The 20,847-nt window shown below is 41.8% G+C and overlaps 2 pseudogenes; both read left to right on the top strand.

Annotated features, from left to right (window-relative positions):
• The first annotated feature begins 7,054 nt into the window (after nt 1–7,054).
• Nucleotides 7,055–20,847, top strand: part of LOC102440128 — a 47,226-nt pseudogene continuing 33,433 nt past the window's right edge.
• Nucleotides 7,525–7,689, top strand: LOC111823178 (annotated as a pseudogene).

A 20,847-nucleotide genomic window follows, 5' to 3' on the forward strand; every position in this document is an offset into this window, starting at 1 on the left:
GTCCAATCACTTGAGCAAAGATACCAATGCAAGGAAAGTGACCCTGTGCTTTTTAACCAAACCAATTTGTCTGTGGTTTCTGTCCCTATAGCCCAAAATTTACCATCCAAACTCCAGAATGTATCCCATTTCCCAGTAGGGTGGAGTTGGGTGAAGGGCAATAATTAAGGACAAATAGCTGTATGAGATGGTCCCCTTTTTAACAGCTTCTCCAGGATTCATACTAATGACTTCTGCCTACTTCTCATTAGCCATAACTATGAAATACAGACTCCTATAAATCCAAGAAAACCTGAGAAGTAGAATGTTTTTTAACTGCCTAAAGATAATCTGGATTCTATTTATAAGGTACCAAAGAACAACTAGATACTAATTGCCATTCAAAGCCAGAGATAAGTTTCCTATAAACAAAAAAGAATATCATAGATAGTTCATTTTATGACTCACTTGCAAATAAAATATAGTAGACATTCTATTTAAGAGTGTTTTTTAAAAACAATTAAACTTTGTAATACAAAACCACCAGAGAATTAAAGGACTGAGTACTTTCCTTGAGAATCAGACACACAAAAAGACAATCTCCTTTTCTTTTTTAATAGATTTTTATTGATTTCAGAGGGGAAGGGAGAGGGAGAGAGAGATAAAAACATCAACGATGAGAATCATTGATCAGCTGCCTCCTGCACACCCCAAACTGGAGATCGGTCCCGCAACCTGAGCATATGCCCTTACCTGGAATCAAACCATGACACCCTGATTCATAAGTCAACTCTCAACCACTGAGCCACACCAGCCTGGCAACAATCTCATTTTTATGTCATTCATTTCAACTTCTCCTCCAGGAAGATTTCTCTTGTGTACAATATGAATGGTACCTGAGAGCTTTCTAAAATTCCTCACATTCATAGCTTATCCCTCCAAGGAGTATTTTACAAGTCTCTAAAGGGATGTGTATGTACTAAAAGACATTCCCACACTTTCATATTCATGTAGCTTCTTTCCGGGGTACATTCTCACATGTAGTGTAAAATAGATACACCATTTCCCATGTACCAAACAATCACAATTTCTCTCTAGAGTGAATTATCATATTACTAAAGGTTGAAAGCCAACACACACACACTCACACATACACACAAAGTTCTTCCTATATTCTAACATTCATAACATTTTCTGCCTCTGTGAGATTACCAAAGAATATTAACATACTAGAGGCCCAATGTACAAAATTCATGCAAGAGTAGGCCTTCCTTTCCCAGGCTGCCGGCACCAGCTTCCCTCTGGCACCTGGGACCTGGGCTTCCCTCACAGCCCCGGCTTCATCCGGAAGGTCGTCCAGAAGGTCGTCCAGTCTAATTAGCATATTACCCTTTTATTATTATAGATAAGACAAAAATAAAACTTTCTCACATATACTATCTTCATAAGGTTTCCCTTCACTGCATATTTTAACTTATTAACAACTAGACAATTTTTAATATTTCTTACATTTGTGAGACTTCTTGCACACTGAAGCATTCAGAAATCTCTGAAGGCTTTCCCAGATGGCCTACATATAAAGGGCATCTCTCCATTGTGTTTTGTTTTTTTAAATCCTCACCTGAGGATATTTTTTCCAATGATTTCTAGAGAGAGTGGAGGGAGGAAGGGGAGAGAGAGAAAAACATGACATGAGACACATCGATTGGTTGCCTCCTGCATGCGCTCCAACCAAGGCTGGGGAACATGCAACCAAGGTATGTGCCCTTGGCCGGGAATTGAACCTGTGACCCTTCGGACCGCAGGCCCATGAAGCCAGGGACTATGTCTATCTTTTTAATCACAGTATTCCCATTTGACAGCAAAGGTACTTAAGAAACTTTCACTTCATAAAGGACTCAGTAAAGAAACAATGCCAGCCTTACCTAGAGTAATGAGATTCTTATAATTCTCCAATATCACATCTCTGTAAAGACCTCTCTGCATTTGATCCACAGTTTGGCTCAAATAAACTCACAAAAATTCTTCACAGGTTTGAATGTTTCTTACGTTAACAGTTTGAAAAATAAAATATTCAGTGCTTCTATTCAGACTTGTGCAATCATCACTACAATAAATTTTAGAACAATTGCATTACCCGCTACTCTTCAACTCAGCCCTAAACTGCCAATAATCTATTTATTATCTCTATGGGTTGGTTTACTCTGAGCAGTTCATATAAGTTAAAGGAAAAAATACTACTTGGCCTTCATTGACTGGTTCTTTCACGTAGCATAAATTTTTCAAGGTTCATCTATGTTGTAGTGTGAATCAGTATTTTATTACTTTGATGTGATAATATCAGTTGATGGTCATTTGGGTTGTTTCCACTTTTTGGCCATTGTGAATAATGCTATGACATATTCATGTTTTGGCTACGTTTAAAACAAATGTGTAGAATTGTGAGTTTGGCACTGGTACACTACTCTGAATAATTCTGCCATGCACATTGGTGTGCAAATGTCTATTAAGGGGGCTGCCCCTCTCCCATCACGCAACACACATTGGTGGGAACCTGGTGCTAAACCATTCCTAGACGACATGCTTCTGGGCTGGCGTTTCTAGAGCAGCTCCCTCATTGTAATCTATTGAAAGTTGGCCCTCCATACAAAGGGGAAAAAATGTCTATTTGAGTCCTTGCCCTCAGTTTGATACATACCCCAAAGTGGAATTGCTGAATTATATGCTAATTCTCTGCGTAATTATTTGAAGAACAATTTTCCACAATAGTCACACCATTTCACATTGTACAAGAGTTCCAGTTTCTTCACATCCTCACCAGCATGTGTTATTTTCTGTCTTTTGGATAATAGCTATCCTACTAGATGTGAAGTGACATCTCAATGTGGTTTTTATTTGCATTTCCATAATGATTAGTGATGAACATCTTTTCATATTATTGGCCATCTGTATATCTTCTTTGAAGAAATGCCTACGGTATTCAAGTCTTTTGCCCATTTTTTAATTGGGTTTTGTTGTTGAGTTCTGAGAGTTCCATAAAGATTCTGGATATTAATACCTTATCAGATATATGGTTTGCAAATATTTCTCCCATTTTGTGGGTTGTATTTTCACTCTATTTTCTTGTGGTGCACAAAAGTGTGTAATTCTTTAAATTTATTTATATATTTTTTAAAAATATACTTTATTGATTTTTTTACAGAGAGAAAGGGAGAAGGATAGAGAGTTAGAAACATTGATGAGAGAGAAACGTCGATCAGCTGCCTCCTGCACACCCCCTACTGGGGATGTGCCCACAACCAAGGTACATGCCCTTGACCAGAATCGAACCTGGGACCCTTCAGTCCACAGGCCGACGCTCTATCCACTAAGCCAAACTGGTTAGGGCAAAAAGTGTGTAATTTTAATAAGGTTTAGTTTATCTTATTTTGTTGCCTATGATTTTTTTAAAAGTATGTTTTTATTGATTTCAGAGAAAATAAGGGAGAGGGAGAGAAAGATAAAAACATCAATGATGAGAATCATCAATTGACTGCCACCTGCATGCTCCCCACTGGGGATGGAGACCACAACCAGGGTATGTGCCCTGACCAGGAATTGAACAAGAGTTCATGGATGATATTTAATCAACTGGCCGAGCTCTGGTTTCTCTCTTGATCTGAAACTGGCTTCACCCAAAGTAATTAAAATAACTGGAACAGCCCTGGCGCATATCTGGGTTGTAGGTTCCATCCCTGCCCTGGTACAGGGCAATCCATTTGTCTCTCTCACAATGTCTCTCTCCCTCTCTCTCTCCCCCTCTCACTTTCTCCCTTCCCCCTCCTTCCCTCTCTTCCTCTCTCTCTAAAAATCAATGGGAAAATATCCTCCAGTGAGGATTAACAAAAAATAAAAATAACTGGGAGAGTGAGCAGGATTGTTTGGCCCCAAATGAGAAAGATGCTACTGGGCTGCTCTTGGTTTACTAACTGGATTCACTAGATGTCACAGAAGGCTTGGAAGGCACCATTGCCTGCTGGGGCAATTGCACTTTCACCTATACTATTATGTGCTGTTTGACTTTGGTATCGGATAATGCTAGCTTCATAATATGAATTTGTTAAGTGTTCTTTCCTCTTTAATTCTTGAGAGTTTGAGAAGGTCTGCTGTTAATTCTTCTTTAAATGTTTGGTAGAGTTCACCTGTGAAGCCTTCTGGTCCTGAGCTTTTCTTTGTTGGGAGATTTTTTGTTTTTCCTTTCTGCCAGAAGCCGGTCCATCCTTGCTGCTTGACACAGTCGCTGCAGGGAAGAAACATCTGCACAGTATGTTTCAAGGGACCTGGCATACTGTTCTTAATATGTTTGCTCCCCTTCTTAGTGCTATGTGTTCTAACCAGGACCACCTCCCCAAGAAAAGTGTTTCCCCAGGTGGGGATATTTCCCTGGAGTTAGGAATTAACAGGACTAAGGAAGGGAATGAATCAGTAAAACCCCCTACTGTTACAGAAATACCATGCACTACTTATAAAGAACTTGGACTAAGACTGTTGGCAATAAATTTGGGACTTGTTGGGCCCACATCCCCAGGGGTCTGCCCACCAGGGAAAGCACCAAAGCCTATACCCCTGGAGACCCACCGACACAGGGCAGTCCCAGGGAAGGCAAGCAGTGGGGCTGGGAGGACATAACCTTTTCTGGGTAGGATAATCTTCTTCAGTCACTTCCTTGTAGCTTATCAGTAGAGCAGTAGAATAGTGACCTTGGAATAGCCCTTATAATGGAACACAGAGATTAACCTAGACAGGATTAAACTCAACAGAACTAGATTAACAAATGCCCTAACCTTTGGAATAGAATGGATAGGATTAAAATCAACTGGTATAAATACAGATGTAACAGGACAATAAATACCGAACCTGGCTAGAACCTGGCTAGGCTGTTGATCATCTGAACGCTGCCTCCATGTCATTAATTCTTCACCGACTCTGTCCACACCTTTGGAAACCCCTGGACCTGCTGAGCTGGACCCCAACACCTTTTTCTTTGTTTTTAATATATTTTTATTGATTTCAGAGAGGAGGGGAGAGGAGAGATAGAAACATCAAAGATGAGAATCATTAATCAGCTGCTTCCTGCACACCCCCTATTAGGGATTGAACCTGCAACTCGGGCTTGTGCCCTGACTGGAATTATACCATGACCTCCTGGTTCATAGGTCAATGCTCAACCACTGAGTCATACCAGCCGGGCTGTTGGGAGGTTTCTGATTACTCATTCAATCTGCATATTATTCATCTGTTCAGAATTTCTATTTCTTCATGATTCAGTCTTGGTGGGCTGTATGTTTCTAAAAATTTAATCTTTTCTTCTGGGTTGTCCAATTTGTGGCTCAGTGGTTGAGTGTCTATGAACCAGGAGGACACAGTTCAATTCCCAGGTGGGACACATGCCTGGACAGTGGGCTCAATTCCTAGTGTGAGGAGTGTAGGAGGCAGCCGATCAACGGTTCTCTCTCACCATTGATGTTTCTGTCTCTCCCTCTCCCTTCCTCTCTGAAATCAATTAAAAATATATTTTTTTAAAAGAATATATGTATACAAAGTAAATTACATTTTACTATACAGTTGAACTGCATGAGTCCACTTACACACAAATATTTTTAAAGATAACTTTATTGAAATATAATATACAAAAAACTGCAAATATTTAGGGTATACAATTTGATAGGTTTGGACATATGAAAACACCCATGAAACTATTGCCATAATCAAGGTAATAGACATATCCAACACCTCCCAAAGTTTCCTCGTGTCTCTTTTGTGTTGGGGGTAAAAGACCACTTAACATGAGATTTACCCTCTTAAGTCTTGAAATGGACAATCCTATATTGTAAACTATAGGCACTATGTTGTACAGCAGAGCTCTAGAAATTACTCATCTAACATAACTAAACTTAATACCCATTGGACAATAACTCTCCAAATGCCCAACCTCTGGAAACCTTCTATTGTATCCTCTGCTTCTGTGTTTGAACATTTCAATAGTTTTTCAATAAATACAGGGTCAGCTCTCTATATCCCCATTTCACATCTGCAGATTCAACCAAAACACCATTTTCAATCCATGGGCCAATTGCCAATTTATATAAGGGACTTATGTATCTATGGATTTTGGTATCTAGTGGGGGTCCTGGAACCAATCTCCTCCAGATGCTGAGGTACAACTGGAGTTAAGTTTTTGAGGAGTCCAAAGTTATAAGAAGTATATCAGGCAATCTTGACCTAGATTTTGAACTTGCAAGATGGGTGTCAGTGCCCCTAATATCCACATTGTTCAGTTGTATAGCATTTAGAAAAAAATAATTTTAGGAAAAACATGAATATGACATTCCTAGGAAGATATCTGACAATAAATGTGCCAAACCTTCATAGAAAAATATATAAAACTTTACTGAGATACATTAAAAAATGCCTAAATAAATGCAGATACTGAGTTGATGGCCTGAAAGATTTAATAACATAAAGATGTTGACTCTACCAGTACTGATCAATTAAATTTCAGATATACCAGAATGATTTTTTGTGGATCTCTGCAAGCTTACTGTTAAATGCATATAAAGAAATAAAGGTCACAGCCCTGGCCAGTAGTGCTCAATGGCCCACCCACCAAAGGGTCGTGGGTTCAATTCCTGGTTGGTCAAGGGGACATACCTGGTTTGCAGGTTTGATCCCCAGCCCTCTAGGGACTCATGCAGAAGGCAACCAATTGATTCGTCTCTCATATAGATGTTTCTCTCTCTCTCTCCCCACCCCACACCCACCACTCCATCCCTTCTACTCTCCCTAAATGTCAATGGAAAAATACTCTCAGGAGAAAAATATCCTCGGATGAGGATTAATGAAAAAATAATTAACTGCAGACTAGTCAACTCAAGAGAAACAGTAGCAGCGTTGCAGAGGGGTACAGCTGGGCCTTAATCCCTGACCAGGGCCCACAGTTCAAGGGTCCCTGTGCAGCACAAAGCTTTGCCATTGTTGGGAGAGGGGGAAACTGCTGAGTGAAGGTCATGACAGCAGAGAGGAGCAGAGGCACCTCATGGGGAACAAACTGATTTGTTTGAAGTCCAATGCCAGCCCCAATCTGGGCCCACACGCGGAGTGAGTGAAGTCTGACAATGAGCCTGAGGTCTATGAGGTGGAGACCAGGACTCAGTGGCAGTTCTACCAGCCCCAGCTGCCCGGGAGCCTGCCAAGTTAGGTTTGGGAGCCTTCCGGGGCCACTACGTGCAGCATCTGAACAACCATGAGATGCAAGAGTTACCTTAAGAATCAAAACCTTCTGACCACCCAAAGGCAAGCACAATTTTTCTGAACAAATCTGAAATGGATGAGCAAGAAAAGAGGAACTACTTAAATGACGTATGTCCAGTGCATCTTACTAAAAAGTATAGCTAGCTCATGCTCAACAGTATTCCTACGTGACAGCACAATCAGCCAGCCTAATTTTAGAACCATAGTCCAATGTGTGGCCTTAGAAATATATTCCCTCATAAAAAACAGGAATGGATCGGTTTTTGGCCTTTTGCCTAAGATCAAGCATCGATATCTGTTCTTATCAGTTTAACATCTGATCCATTCTCTATCTGAATGGGTTTTGGGAGGGGGGAGATGGAATCGGAGCCTGGTCCATCCATGCTGTGCATCCACCTGGCCAGGAATGGTGCAACCCCTCGGGAACAAAAAAGAAGAACAGAGCTGGAAGTAGATCATAGGATATATTTGATGAAAGAACACACCCATTCATACGAGAAATGATTCTAGGGGATCCTTTAAGCATAATCCTAAACCCAAATTTATATACAGAATATTTTCATATTGTTTTCAGAGCCACGCAGCTAACAGCTAACTGTGCAATAGACTGATTTACTTGGGAAGGCATTTGAGTTATGCCAAGATTGACGTTTGTCCCACTATCTGGAAAAGGATTGCTTTGGGAGCGATTATTCTTGCCTACAAGGTTTGGGACAATCGGGCTATATGGAAGGTGGACTACTGCCAGGTCCTCAAGGACATAATTACAGATGGAGACATACATTTTGCCTACAAAAAAAAAGCCTGGCGGAGAAGACCCGCCTGCACCAGATAATCCCAGGCGTTCATCACTCCAAGAACAAGCATAATTTCTAGGTGATCATCATCTCAAAATTGACCATGAGTCCTGGCCATGGAAGCACATTCAGTAAGCAGGCAGGTCAGAGTACACCTCTGTCAATGTGCGGAGGTCCCAACTGGGCCTGGTGAGGTGTTCCATGCCAAACTGCCTGCGTCTGAAGAAGGAAGTGTTAGTTAGAGACAGTCAAGATGCAATACTCATTGCTACTTAGAAGGTGGAAGCAGAAATAACTTCAGGCCGAAATAAGCACCAGAGGCACATCGGATAGCCTCCGTGACGGGAGGGACTACTTATTCCCCTTAGGGACCTATTCCACTGAGGGACAGACCTCAGTTTCAGGTCAGCTGTGCGAGCCGGGCGAGGCATGTACTCCCTGGGACTATGTGCTGGTGGATATATTTGATGAAAAAATACATCCTTCACACAAGAAATGATTCCAGAGGATCCTTTCAGCATGATCCTAACCCCAAATTTATGTCACTCAGGACCACCCCAAGAAGAAGCTTCTCAGTGAATCCCTGAATTTTCCTTCATACTAGAGACCTAAACATGGCTGAAAAGTATTATCAAGACATTTGAAAGTAACACAGAAACTAGATGGACTGTAGGGAAAGATAATGGTTTAAAAAAAAAAAAAAACCCACCAGAGCATTCCTTCACCACAGTCAGAATAACTTTGCAAAAGCTCACAGAAATTTTAAGGATTTGACCCAACAAATGCGGTGGCCAACAATGCCGCCATGTGTCAGCTCCACCTGGGCAAACTCAATAACTCCCTGGGGGCAGCCTGAGGCATCAAGTACTCAAAAAGTTAAAAATATCAGAGAACACATTGGAGCCCCATCAGTGTGACTCAATGGTTGAACGTCGACCCATCCACCAAGAGGTCACTGGTTTGATTTCTGGTCAGGGCACATGTCCCAGTTGTGGGATGGGTCCCCAATAGAGGCGTGTAGGAGGTGTTCAATGGATTTATATCTCTCTCCCTTCTCCCTCTTCCTCCTTCTCTAAAATTTATTTTAAAAAAGTATTTTATAAACATCTGGAAAATGTAATGTAAACCATTCTCACTCTGTGCCTGTGTGTCTAGACTCTAGAGCATTTATAAATATGGAAAGGAGTTACAAAAAATAAATAAAAATTATTTTCTATCACCATGTAATGTTGCTAAAGGAGTATTTAAAGGGCTATCTATGGCCTTAAATGCTTATATTAAAAACCACAAACTGAAAATTAATGTGATTTCTAGCTTAAGGATAAGACACTTGATTGAAAAATAAGCAATCCAAAACAATGAGGTGGAAGGCACTGCGGTAGCCACCGTGCCTGGGGAGCTGCTGGGCCACCCTGACTTCCTGCTCTGCCCCCTTCGCTGCCTCTGCTGGGACCATCCAGAGTCTCAGCATGACAAGGAACAGTTGAGATATATTGAGTTAACTTATCTCTGCAATATAGCTTGCATCAAGAAATGAAGAAAAATGGTGAATTAGGAAAAGAGATGACCAGACTTAAGGAACTCTTAAAAATTACAAAACAGAAGTTAAATGAATGTGAAAATGAAGGGCTGAGCTTCCATGGAGATTTAAAATCAAATATAATTGAAATGGAAATTCAGGCTAATATGTTAAAAGAGAAGACACAGCATTATCTCAAGAAGCTCCAGAGCAATTAAGAGAACCAGAATGCTCTAATAAGTAGTAGTTTGAACTCAGAATTAAAGAGCTGGAATCTGAACTCTCCAACATGACAACTCAAGACGGTAAATTGGAAAAATATAAACAACTCTACATAGAAGTATCAAAATGTAGAAAGTCATTGGAAAATAAACTACCTGAGACTAATGAGAGGCTAGCAGAGGTCAGAACCAAACTTTTCCTGCAGAAGCACCAGAACAAATCTTTACTCAGCACTCCTAATGTGAGGCCAGTCCTGGAGACACCTTTTGTTTGGAAATTCTAAGAGTTTTGCACCCAATAGAAATTCTGCTCCATGAGAAAACTTGGTGATTCCTGCCTCAAAAAGGTTTTTTAAGAACTTAAAAAAAATGCAATCCCACATTTGCAACATTTATAAAATTTCTCTCTCTCCCACTCTGGATTTCCTTGTGCAAAGGTGAAGTCCCAGCAGAAGTCTTCCCCAGGCTGAAGATACTCACATGTGAGATCAACAGGGCTTTCCCACATGCTACATTCCTAGAGCTTCTCTTCACTGTGAGTTTTCACATGTTCCTATGGCATGAGTGACTACTGAAGTTTCCCACAGTCATCTGTGGTACATCTTCTCCCCTATATGAACCCTTTTGTGGGCAGTCAGGTTAGAGTTCCTATTGAAGTTTTTCCATAGTCACAGCATTGGTAGAGCTTCTCCCCAGTATGGTTTCTCATGTGTGCCATGGGATGGAACTGCAGTCACTGCACCGATAGTTTCTCCCCAGCCTGGTCACTGCTCCTGGTGAAGGCCTTTCTGCAGTCATAGCATTCATACAGTTTCTCCCGAGTGTGTGTACCCTCTGGTGTATGACAGCTTGAGCTAGATCTGAAGAATTTCCCACATTGGTTAATACTCCTATAGTTTCCCTACAGTATGAGATCCCAAGTGTGTCCTAAAGGATAAAGCTTTCCCATACTGAAAACAGTTATATGATTTCTCACCAGCATGATATTGAGCATAGATTTTAAGGGATGAAGCGTAACAACATTCTTTACATTCATTGCATTTCTCTCTTGTGTAATTTCTCTTGGGGAAAAAAATGTCCATTTCTTCTGATGCCTTTTCCACATAGAGTACATTCATGGAGTTTCTCTCCAGGTTGAGTTGATGCCTGTTAGTTAAGGGATAGCGGTAACTAAAGGCTTTCTCACTTCCATTCCACTCACAGGATTCTTCCGCAGAGAAAGTCTGATGTGTCAAGAAAGAAAAATCCCAATTAGAAGTTGGTACCATTTTCAGACCATGCCTACTGCTTTCACCCTCTTTGAATTCTTTCAAATTAAGGTGAATACTCTGCCACAAGGTTCTATCACAATCATGACATGCATACAGCTTTTTATGTACAGACTTTTTTCTGATATTTACACAAAAACTGAATTACATGTTACTGTTCACTATCTGAGTCATATTTGTGGATATGCTTACTTGTGAGAATTCCCTACGAATAAATATTGATGTTGGTATAGAATGTTCCCAAGCTCATAACTCAGAGACACTTCTCCTAAGAAATAACTTCTCTCAGGTGAAGGTAACTGGCTCCAACTTTCTCTCCTTGTGGCTGTACTGTTCTTCTACCTCAAGGCAATCCCAGGGTTCCCTGCAGAAAACCAGCAATGGGCCATGGACAGCCTTACCCTTTTCCTACTAGTACATGGGTTTCCCCAAACTCTATTCTGCTTTGCAGTAGTCTCTTTGGTTTTAAATCTAAGTTAAGACTTCTAGTCTGAAATTAATAGAAAAAAAAGCTATTGAAGAAATAAATGAGATAGAGGTAATTTTTAAAATAAGCTAGCCCTACTGGCATGGCTCAGTGGTTGAGTATCAACCTATGAACCAGGAGGTCACAGTTAGATTCCCAGTCAGGGCACATACCTGGGCTGAGGGCTTGATCCCCAATGGGGGGCATGCAGGAGGCAGCCGATCAATGTTTCTCTCTCATCATTGATGTCTCTCTCTCTCTCTCTCTCTCTCTCTCTCTCTCTCTCTCTCCCTTCCTCTCTGAAATCAATACAAATATTTTTTAAAAGAAATAACTGGTTCCATGCTAATTTTTTTTTCAGATATTGACCCTAAGCATGAGAAGTCAATATGACAGGGAAGAATAGACAAGCAGTTAAAGGCAGACTTCAAGGATTTTAGCAAAGTGAAGAATTTGACAATGACAGGAACAAGGGGTGTAAAATGGCAGGTGACTTGCTAAGAAATAATTTTGTCGAAAATGAGATGGGAGATAGTAGTCTGGTAGAGGGTACTATCAGGCAAGCAAGGTTTGGGAATGGGGAGAAATGGACAAACAAGTAGACAAGGTTATATTCAAGTAACACTTCATTTACAAAAGTGGACATGTCCTGGAAACAGGACAAAGCTTTCACTGAGCAAAAGAACAGCAGGAGAGAAAAGAGAGGAGGAGAGCAAGGAACGCTGAGGCTTCCAGAGGAAACTCACCCCAAGTGGGCTGAGATTCCCTCTCAGACAAAATAACATGTGAGAAATTCCCTGAAGGGGCTCCTTTCACCCAGGGCTTGCCTGCACTGGGGTGTTGGAGAATTCTCCTTGTTCCTCAGCAACTCCTGCTCCGCCTGGGTAAGCACATTGGACTTAGAGAAATTATACCCTGCACACGTAGAAGGAATGTGAAGGCGTGAATGGGGAACTCCCCCCAGAGCCAACATTTTCAGGAGACGGGCATGTGTGACCCCATGAGCAGTGCTTGATGGTACCCAGGACACAAAACTCAAACTAGCTAATGTCACACCCTCCAGGAATCGGGGACCCTCGGATCCAAGCACAGACACACTCTTCAGGAGAACTAAGCTTCTTATCATGAAGAGAATAAAGTCACCATAATGGAGGAATCTTCCTTCTCAAGAGAAAGCATTAGACGAGGGGTTGGAGACTACAGCCCAAAGGTGAGCCATCGATTTTTATAAATAAAGTTTTATTAGAACTCACCCCTGTCTATTTCTGGAAGCACCATCTGTGGCTGCTTTGGCACTACATTGGCAGTGTTAAGTAGTTGCAACAGAGACGCTATGGGCCACCAAACAAAAATATTTCTTCTCTGGCTCTTTAAGGAAAAGTGTACCTGGCCCTGCTCTACACTGTCACTCCTCAAAGTGTGAGCCACATATCTTTATTCACCATTTTCTTCCCAAGACCAAGAATCATTCCTGGAACATGTCAGGTACTTAAGACATATTTGCAGCAAAAATCTACCAATGAAGACATAAGGCTGGCCTTACCCACTGAGGCGAGGCTCCTATAGTTCTCCAGCACCACGTCTGTCGGGCATTTTCTGAGCAGTGCCTATCAACAGATGAATGGATAAACAGAATGTATATAACTCTGTTGATGCAAAGACCGTCCTAACCTGTAGGGGACTTTTGTAAGACTTTATCTGAGCCAAACTGACAATACATGCCAGGGAACAAGATGTCAAATGCTCCACAGAATAACAGTTTTACAGCTTCTTTTAGGAAATATAAAATAAAGGAAGGACTGTGAGGAAGATTACATGGAGGGGGGAAAGCAAGGCAGGAATTGCTATACAGATAGTTAACATTATGTGCTTTTTTGAGGGTGTTTATGTCTTATTTCAAAACTATGTTAATCTACATGCACAAAAACAATGGATAGGGCTTGCATAAAGCAAAGATAACCCTTTTACTAAAATGTTATAGGTCTGGGGTGTGACTATTCACCATGACCTGCCCATCTATCTATCCATCACCTATCTGCACAGGTACAAGGGTGTCTCTTGGCTACAATCCTGTGAGTTGCTGATTGAAGATATAGAGGTAGTTAACATTCTTATAGACATAAATTCTAATTCTCCAGCATGGATGAACTTTGAAAATGTTAAGTGAAATAAGCTACACACAAAAGGATAAATATTGTGTGATTCTACTTATGTGAGGTACCTACAACTATCAAATTCATAGAGCAATAAAGTAGAATAGAGGTTAACAAGAACAGGAAATTAGGGTTTGAGCGAGTTTTTGTTTAATGGGTACAGTTTCAGTTGGGAAAATTAAAAAGTTCTGGAGATGGGTAGTGGTAATGGTTGCACAGCAATGTTAATGTACTTAATACCACTGAAAAGTACCCTCAGAAAAGGTTAAAAGGTAATTTTTATGTTATGTGTATTTTGCCACACACATAAAAAAAGTAACTGCAAGGCCATACAGCCATTGGTAGCACAAAGGTCTCTGGAGAAAAACAAGACACTATTTTTGTTGTTGTTTTTAAAATATGGTTACATTGACTTCAGAGAGAGGAAGGGAAAGAGAAACATCAATGATTAGAATTATCCATCAGCTGCTTCCTGCATGCCCCCCACTGGGGATCAAGCCCACAACCCAGGCATGTGTCTTAACCAGAAATCAAACTGTGACCTCCTAGTTCCTGGGTTGATGTTCAACCATACCAGCTAGGCAAGACATTGTGTTTTATGTACATTTGGCAGGGTGATGTGAGGAGAAACTATATTTTTAATCTATAGTTTCCCTAATTATTTAAATGTTAAACAACAACAACAACAAAAAATATATCCATGTATTAAACTGTCAAGTACTGTGAACAAAAAGGGATTTCACAGAAAGTAACCTCACAGGGTGAGCTGACCATAAATTCCTAACTGGGCAGATCATGGTGAGTAGTCATGTCCCACGCCAGTAACTTTTTAGTAAAAGATTAACCATGGCCCTGGACAGTTTGGCTCAGTAGATAGAGTGTTGGCCTGCAGACCTAAGGGTCCCAGGTTCGATTCAAGTCAAAGGCACATGCCTGGGTTGCGGTCTCAGTCCAACGTGCAAGAGGCAGCCAATCAATGATTCTCTCTCATCATTGATGTTTCTATCTCTCTCTTCCTCTTCCTTCCTCTCTGAAATCAATAAAAATAGATTTTTTAAAAAAGATTTACCTTGGCCTTAAGCAAGCCCTGTTCATTTTCCTTGTGCATCTAGTTAACACACCTCTGAAATACCAGAAATCATGCCGTTGAAGAAGGTATTAACCCTCAAGAGAGCACACAATCTTGTTAACTATCCTATAATTAAATCCTGACCTCGCTTTCCCCAATCTTCCTCAGTTTCCTCCTCAATTTAAAATACATTTTAAAAAGATCTTGCAAAACTGGGCTCCTCCAAGCCCAGCACAAGTAGCAGCCATCTGCAGATTGCTTTGCAGCTCTGTGGAGTGGGACCCTGCACAGCTGGTTCCCCACAGTGGCTGTAGGTCAGTGGCTGTAGGCAGTCCTTGCAGCTGATCAGCCTGAGAGCAACTCCCTCCCATTGATGTGTCAACAGCAATCCAGGTTCAGCTGCAAGAAGAGGGTATACACAGCTGACACGGGGCAGGGAAAGGTGCACATTGAATACCCAGCTACGATGACTGGGGAGGCTGTGCCACTGGACCCCACAGGACACCTACTCCATTAGGCCACTCTACCCAGCCTAGGAAATGTACCAGCTCTACCTCATACATAGAAACCAACGCTTGAAGACTGCCAAAAAGAGGAGACCAAGAAATGCGTCCAAAATGAAAGAAGAGAGTAAAACTCTAGAAAACATACTAAACAAAATGGAAACAAGCAATCTACTAGGTGCAGAGTTCAAAACACTAGTTATACTAGTAAGAATGCTCAAGAACTTAGTAAGAACCTCAACAGCATAAGAAAGGACTAATCAGAAATGAAGAGTAATTCACAAGGGCCATGGCCAGTGTCACTAAGTGGTTAGAGCAGGGGTGGGCAAACTTTTTGACTCGACGGCCACAATGGGTTCTTAAACTGGACCAGAGGGCTGGAACAAAAGCATGGATGGAGTGTTTGTGTGAACTAATATAAATTCAAAGTAAACATCATTACATAAAAGGGTACAGTCTTTTTTTTTTTTTTTTTTTTTTTTTTAGTTTTATTCATTTCAAACGGGCCGGCTCCGGCCCGCAGGCCGTAGTTTGCCCACAGCTGGGTTAGAGCCTCAGCCCATGCACTGAAGAGTCACAAGTTCGATTCCTGGTCAAGGGGACATACCTGGATTGCAGGTTTACTCCCCGTCCCCAGTTGGGGTGCGTGAGGCAACCAGTCAATGTGAAATCTCACATAGATGTTTCTCTTTCTCTTATTCTCTCTCTCTCTCTCTCCTTCTCTCCTTCCTTCTTTCCCACTCTGTCTGAAAAACAATGGGAAAAAATATCCTCAGGTGAGGATTAACAAAAAAAAAAAGGAATTTACAGGGTATCAACAGTAGAGTAGATGAAGCAGAGAATCAAATCTGCAATTTGTAATATAAGGAAGCAAAAAACACCCAATCAGAACAACAAAAAGAATATAAAAATATGAAGACAGTGTAAGGAGCCTCTGGGACAACTTCAAGTGTACCAACATTTTCATCATGGGTATGCTGGAAGGAGAAGAGAGAGCAAGATTTGAAAACCTATTTGAAAAATAACGACAGAAAACTTCCCTAACTTTTGGTGAAGAAAATAGATATACAAGTCCAGGAAGCACAGAGTCCCAAACAAGATGAACCCAAAGAGGCCAACAACAAGACACATCACAATTAAAATGCAAAAGACTAAAGACAAAGAGAGAATCTTAAAAGCAGCAAGAGAAAAGTAGTTAGTTACTTAAAAGGGGGCTCCCATAAGACTGTCAGCTGATTTCTCAACACAAACTTTGTGGGCTAGAAGGAATTAGCAAGAAATTCTCAAAGTGATGAAAAGCAGGACCTACAAACAAGATTGCTTTACCCAGCAAAGCTAATTTAGCATTGAAGAACAGATAAAGAACTTCCCAGACAAGGAAAAGCTAGACTTCATCACCACCAAACCAGTATTATATGAAATGTTATAAGTTCTTCAAGAAGAAGTAGAAGGAGGAGGAGGAGGAGAAAAAATAATATTTTAAAATATGAACAAGCTCTACCAGTGTGGGTCAGTTGTTGAGTGTTGACCCATAAACCAGGAGGTGATGGTTCTATTCCCAGAGAGGGTAAATACCTGGATCGTGGGCTCAATCCCCAGTAAGGAGTGTGCAGGAGGTAGCCGGTAGATAACTCTCACCTATCTCTCTCCCTCCCTCCCTTCCTCTCTGAAATCAATTAAAACATTTTTTTAAAGGATCACCTATATAAAAAATATATGAAAAAAAGAAAAATATATATATGAACAATAAATACATATCAACAATTGAATCTAAAAAAACAACAACAAGCCCTGACAGGTTTGGCTCAGTGGACAGAGCGTCGGCTTGCAGACTGAAGGGTCCCAGGTTTGATTCCGGTCAAGGGCATGTACCCTGGTTTCGGGCACATCCCCAGTGGGGGGTGTGCAGGAGGCAGCTGATCAATGTTTCTCTCTCATCGATGTTTCTAGCTCTCTATCCCTCTCCATTCCCCTCTGTGAAAAATCAATAAAATATATTTTTAAAAAAACAACAACAAAAAAAGAAAACAACATACCCACAAATGAACAAGCAGAACAGAAACAGACTCAGATACAAAGAACATTTTGATAATTGCCTTATAGGAGGAGGGTTGGTGGGATAGGTGGAAAAGGTGAAGGGATTAAGACGTACAAATTAGTTATTACAGAATAGTCATGGGGATGTAAAGTACAGCATAGGGAATAGAGTCAGTAATATTCTCATAACTATGTATGGTGTCAGATGGGTGTGAGGGTGTGAGATTTATCAGGACGATCACTTAGTAAGTTATGTAATGTCTAGTCACTGGGGTGTGAAACTAATATAATAATGTATGTCAACTGTAATTGAAAAATAAAATATGATTTAAAAATAAAATTTTAAAAGTTGATCAAGAAGAACAACACCTGCAAATTTTATTCTCCTGGGCATTTGAGATATTGCATCTTGGCATATGTCCTCAGTTTGGCTCAAACTCTCAATAATTCTCTACACTTTTGGACATTTCTTATATCAACACCCTTCGCTTCCCTTATAGAAAAGATGTCTAGGCCCAAATATAATCTTTTATTTTCTTTTGTCAATAGCTCCCCTTCCCCACCCTCCTAGCACCCTTACTTGCTATATGGGATGCAGCCTGATTCATGAATCACTTAATTAAGCCAAATTAGATCTTCAAATTTACTTGTTCAATTTTCTTTTTTAAAATATTTATTGTTGAAAGTATTACATATGTCCCCTTTTTCTACCATTGACCCCTTTTGCCCACCTCCACCCCCCAATTTGGTTTTTTAACAAAACAAAAATAATGTATATAGCTGAAGCCTCACCTCTACACATGGCTAATCTCACTGATCAAGATGACTTTTATGCTCTGGCTGGTGTGGCTCAGTTGGTTGAGCATCCCCTCATGCACCAAAAGGTCACAAGTTCAATTCCTGGTCAGGGCACATGCCCAGGTTTCAGGTTTGGATGTTTCTCTCTCACATCAATGTTTCTCTCTCTCTCTCTTCCTCTAAGAAAAAAAAATGTCAATAAAACTTTTTTTAAAAGATGACTTTTGCCATCTCTCTCTCTCTCTCTCTCTCTCTCTCTCTCTCTCTCTCTCTCACACACACACACACACACACACACACACACACATTCATGGGTGTGTGCACACCCCAAGTGCCTTCCACTTGGAGCCCCGGTGACAACATACTCCAGACCTGAGTGCAGATTCATATTTCATTTACTTTCCACCTTTCCAACCAAAAGAAGAGCTTTTTAAATCAAACATCTATAGTCCTATGAAATGTGTCCATATACATTATCTTTAGAAGTCATGTGACACATATATTATTGTTAAGTTACATGTCATGTGCCCAAGTTATTGTTGCTTTTATTGTTACCGAACAGAAAGACTTTTGTCCACTGGTGGTAGCAGAGCCAGACATCAAAAATTACGGTAGGGATATATGGACTACAGTGGGGCCTTGACTTACGAGTTTAATTCATTCCGAGACCTAGCTCGTTAAGGAGCTCTTTAAGGAGCTCATTAACTCAAATTACTCTATCAAATCAATGCAAAAAATCGGCCAAGAGACAGCTGGTATCTCAAAAAACTCGTTAGTCGGGACACTCATAAGTCAAGGCCCCACTGTATTTTATGAATGGTGCCATCCAAGAGAACGGGAAACTAATGCTCAAAATCCTGAACTCCTCCATGGTTTACAGACAAGGGATTTTATAGAACAAAATTATGACTCCTCTTAAGTGAGGGTGTTGGGGACGTGTGTCGTGCTGACTGGTCAAGAGTGAGGTAAGGAAATAAATTTATTTTTTATTTTTTTAGTAAATCTTAATTTGAGGTCTTAGGTCAGCTTCAGAGTCCCTCCGTCCAGTTTTATGGGGATATGGCCAGGAGTTGTTCTGCTTTAGGCCTCGGGAGCTAAAATTCAACTTAGGCCATGATGTTATCTTTAGCTTAACAGAAACGCATACCTTGGGGTTTAGTTAAGGCATGGCCATTGTTTCTAGCTGTGTTAGGGGGTTAATGACTAGTAAGAGAAAGAGCTATTACAGCCCATGCAGTGAAGAAACTGAATAGAGCTCTGGGGCTACATATTAAATCAAAATCATACATTAAATCAGGACACTTGGTTTCATTGTCACCTCGTCCTGGAAGATGCCATTGTTTTCCAGATTGGTTCCTTGGCTTCCTTGTATCTCTGTGCCTAATAGTTAATGCTCCATGAGGTCCACAGAATTCTCTTGGGGAGGAAAAAAGCCTACAGAACGGATTATGCCCCTTCCCTGCTTAAGAACTTCTAGAATGCCTCCTATAGGATACAGCAAAAAGCCCAACTCCCAACCTCAACACCCAGTGTCCTCCCTGCAGCCAAAGGCAGGTTCATGTAAAAGCAAGGGTGGGAATTCAGCAAGGCAGAGCAACCAAGATCATTAACAAATCATTAATTAGCTTGGCTGTTGGCCTGTGAGACCCTTTCAGACTTTCAGGCATCAAAATCATCCCTAATCCCTGGATCTTCAGTCTCCAGGGAAAAGGGGACTTGGGGGAAGGAGCTGGTTTCCTGCAGGGAGTGGGGCTCTGGGGTCTTCCCCTGGAACGCCCCCCTAAGCTATCCTTTGTCAGTGCAAAACTCCCCCCACCCTTCCCAGCCCAGAAATAACCCCAGCTGGCAGCACTCCTCCGTCAACTCCAGGACCTGCTCCCAAGTCCCAGGTGTCCTCCTTCTTCACACAAAGGTTCTCTGCTTTCCCTCCATTAGGGACCCAATTTGCATCATTAGGTCAAGCCCAGCTGCTGAGGAGATGTGGAAGGAACACTGGAGGCTTCGGGCCAAATCGTGTTGGGTGGGGGTTCCCCAGGTTGGGTGGGGGTTCCCCAGGTTGGGTGGGGGTTCCCCGGGTTTGAGATGGAGGAGAAACTCAGCCCTGCCAGTCCATTTGCACAGGACACCCTCCCGAGCACCGGGCGGGGTGGAGGGGCTGTCTGGCTGCGGGCTCAGGAGAGGCCGTGGGGTGGCTGCAAAATCACCCCTAGACCTGACCCTTTAAACACACACACTCCAGACAGCCGACACCGCTCCCTGGAGGATTCTCATGAATAATGTGTTTTCTGTCACGGGGCCACCGAGCCTCTAATTCCTCGCCTTGTGTTCTCGACCGTGCAATTACCGCAGTGGTGCACGTTCATCGCCCTCCTCCGCCCCATCTTTCCATAGACATCGGTTACTTTGCCTGCGATGCTTCCTTCTTCCCACCGCACTTGGCCCCCATCCCAGTAAATGGCCAACTGGGATGGAGACTTGGGTGTGCGCTCCCACAGATCTTATCAAAGAAATGTTCCAAGGATCGTGGTGGGCACGATCCTTTCACCGCCCCCCCCCCCCCCATCCCTCCCTTTCTGACAGGAGCGCTCCTACATTTTGTCTTTCGGGGTCTCAGATTCAAAAAGCCTCTCCCTCAGAGCCCTCCCACCCCACCTATTGGTTCTCACCTTCCCTTGGTGTACTAAGAACTTGTCACTCTTGCCTGGGCCCGTGCGGCTCAGTGGGTTGAGCGCCATCCAGTGCACCTG

The sequence above is a fragment of the Myotis lucifugus genome, unplaced genomic scaffold, assembly GCF_000147115.1.
Source record: "Myotis lucifugus unplaced genomic scaffold, Myoluc2.0 scaffold_414, whole genome shotgun sequence".
Classification (NCBI taxonomy): Eukaryota; Metazoa; Chordata; class Mammalia; order Chiroptera; family Vespertilionidae; genus Myotis; species Myotis lucifugus.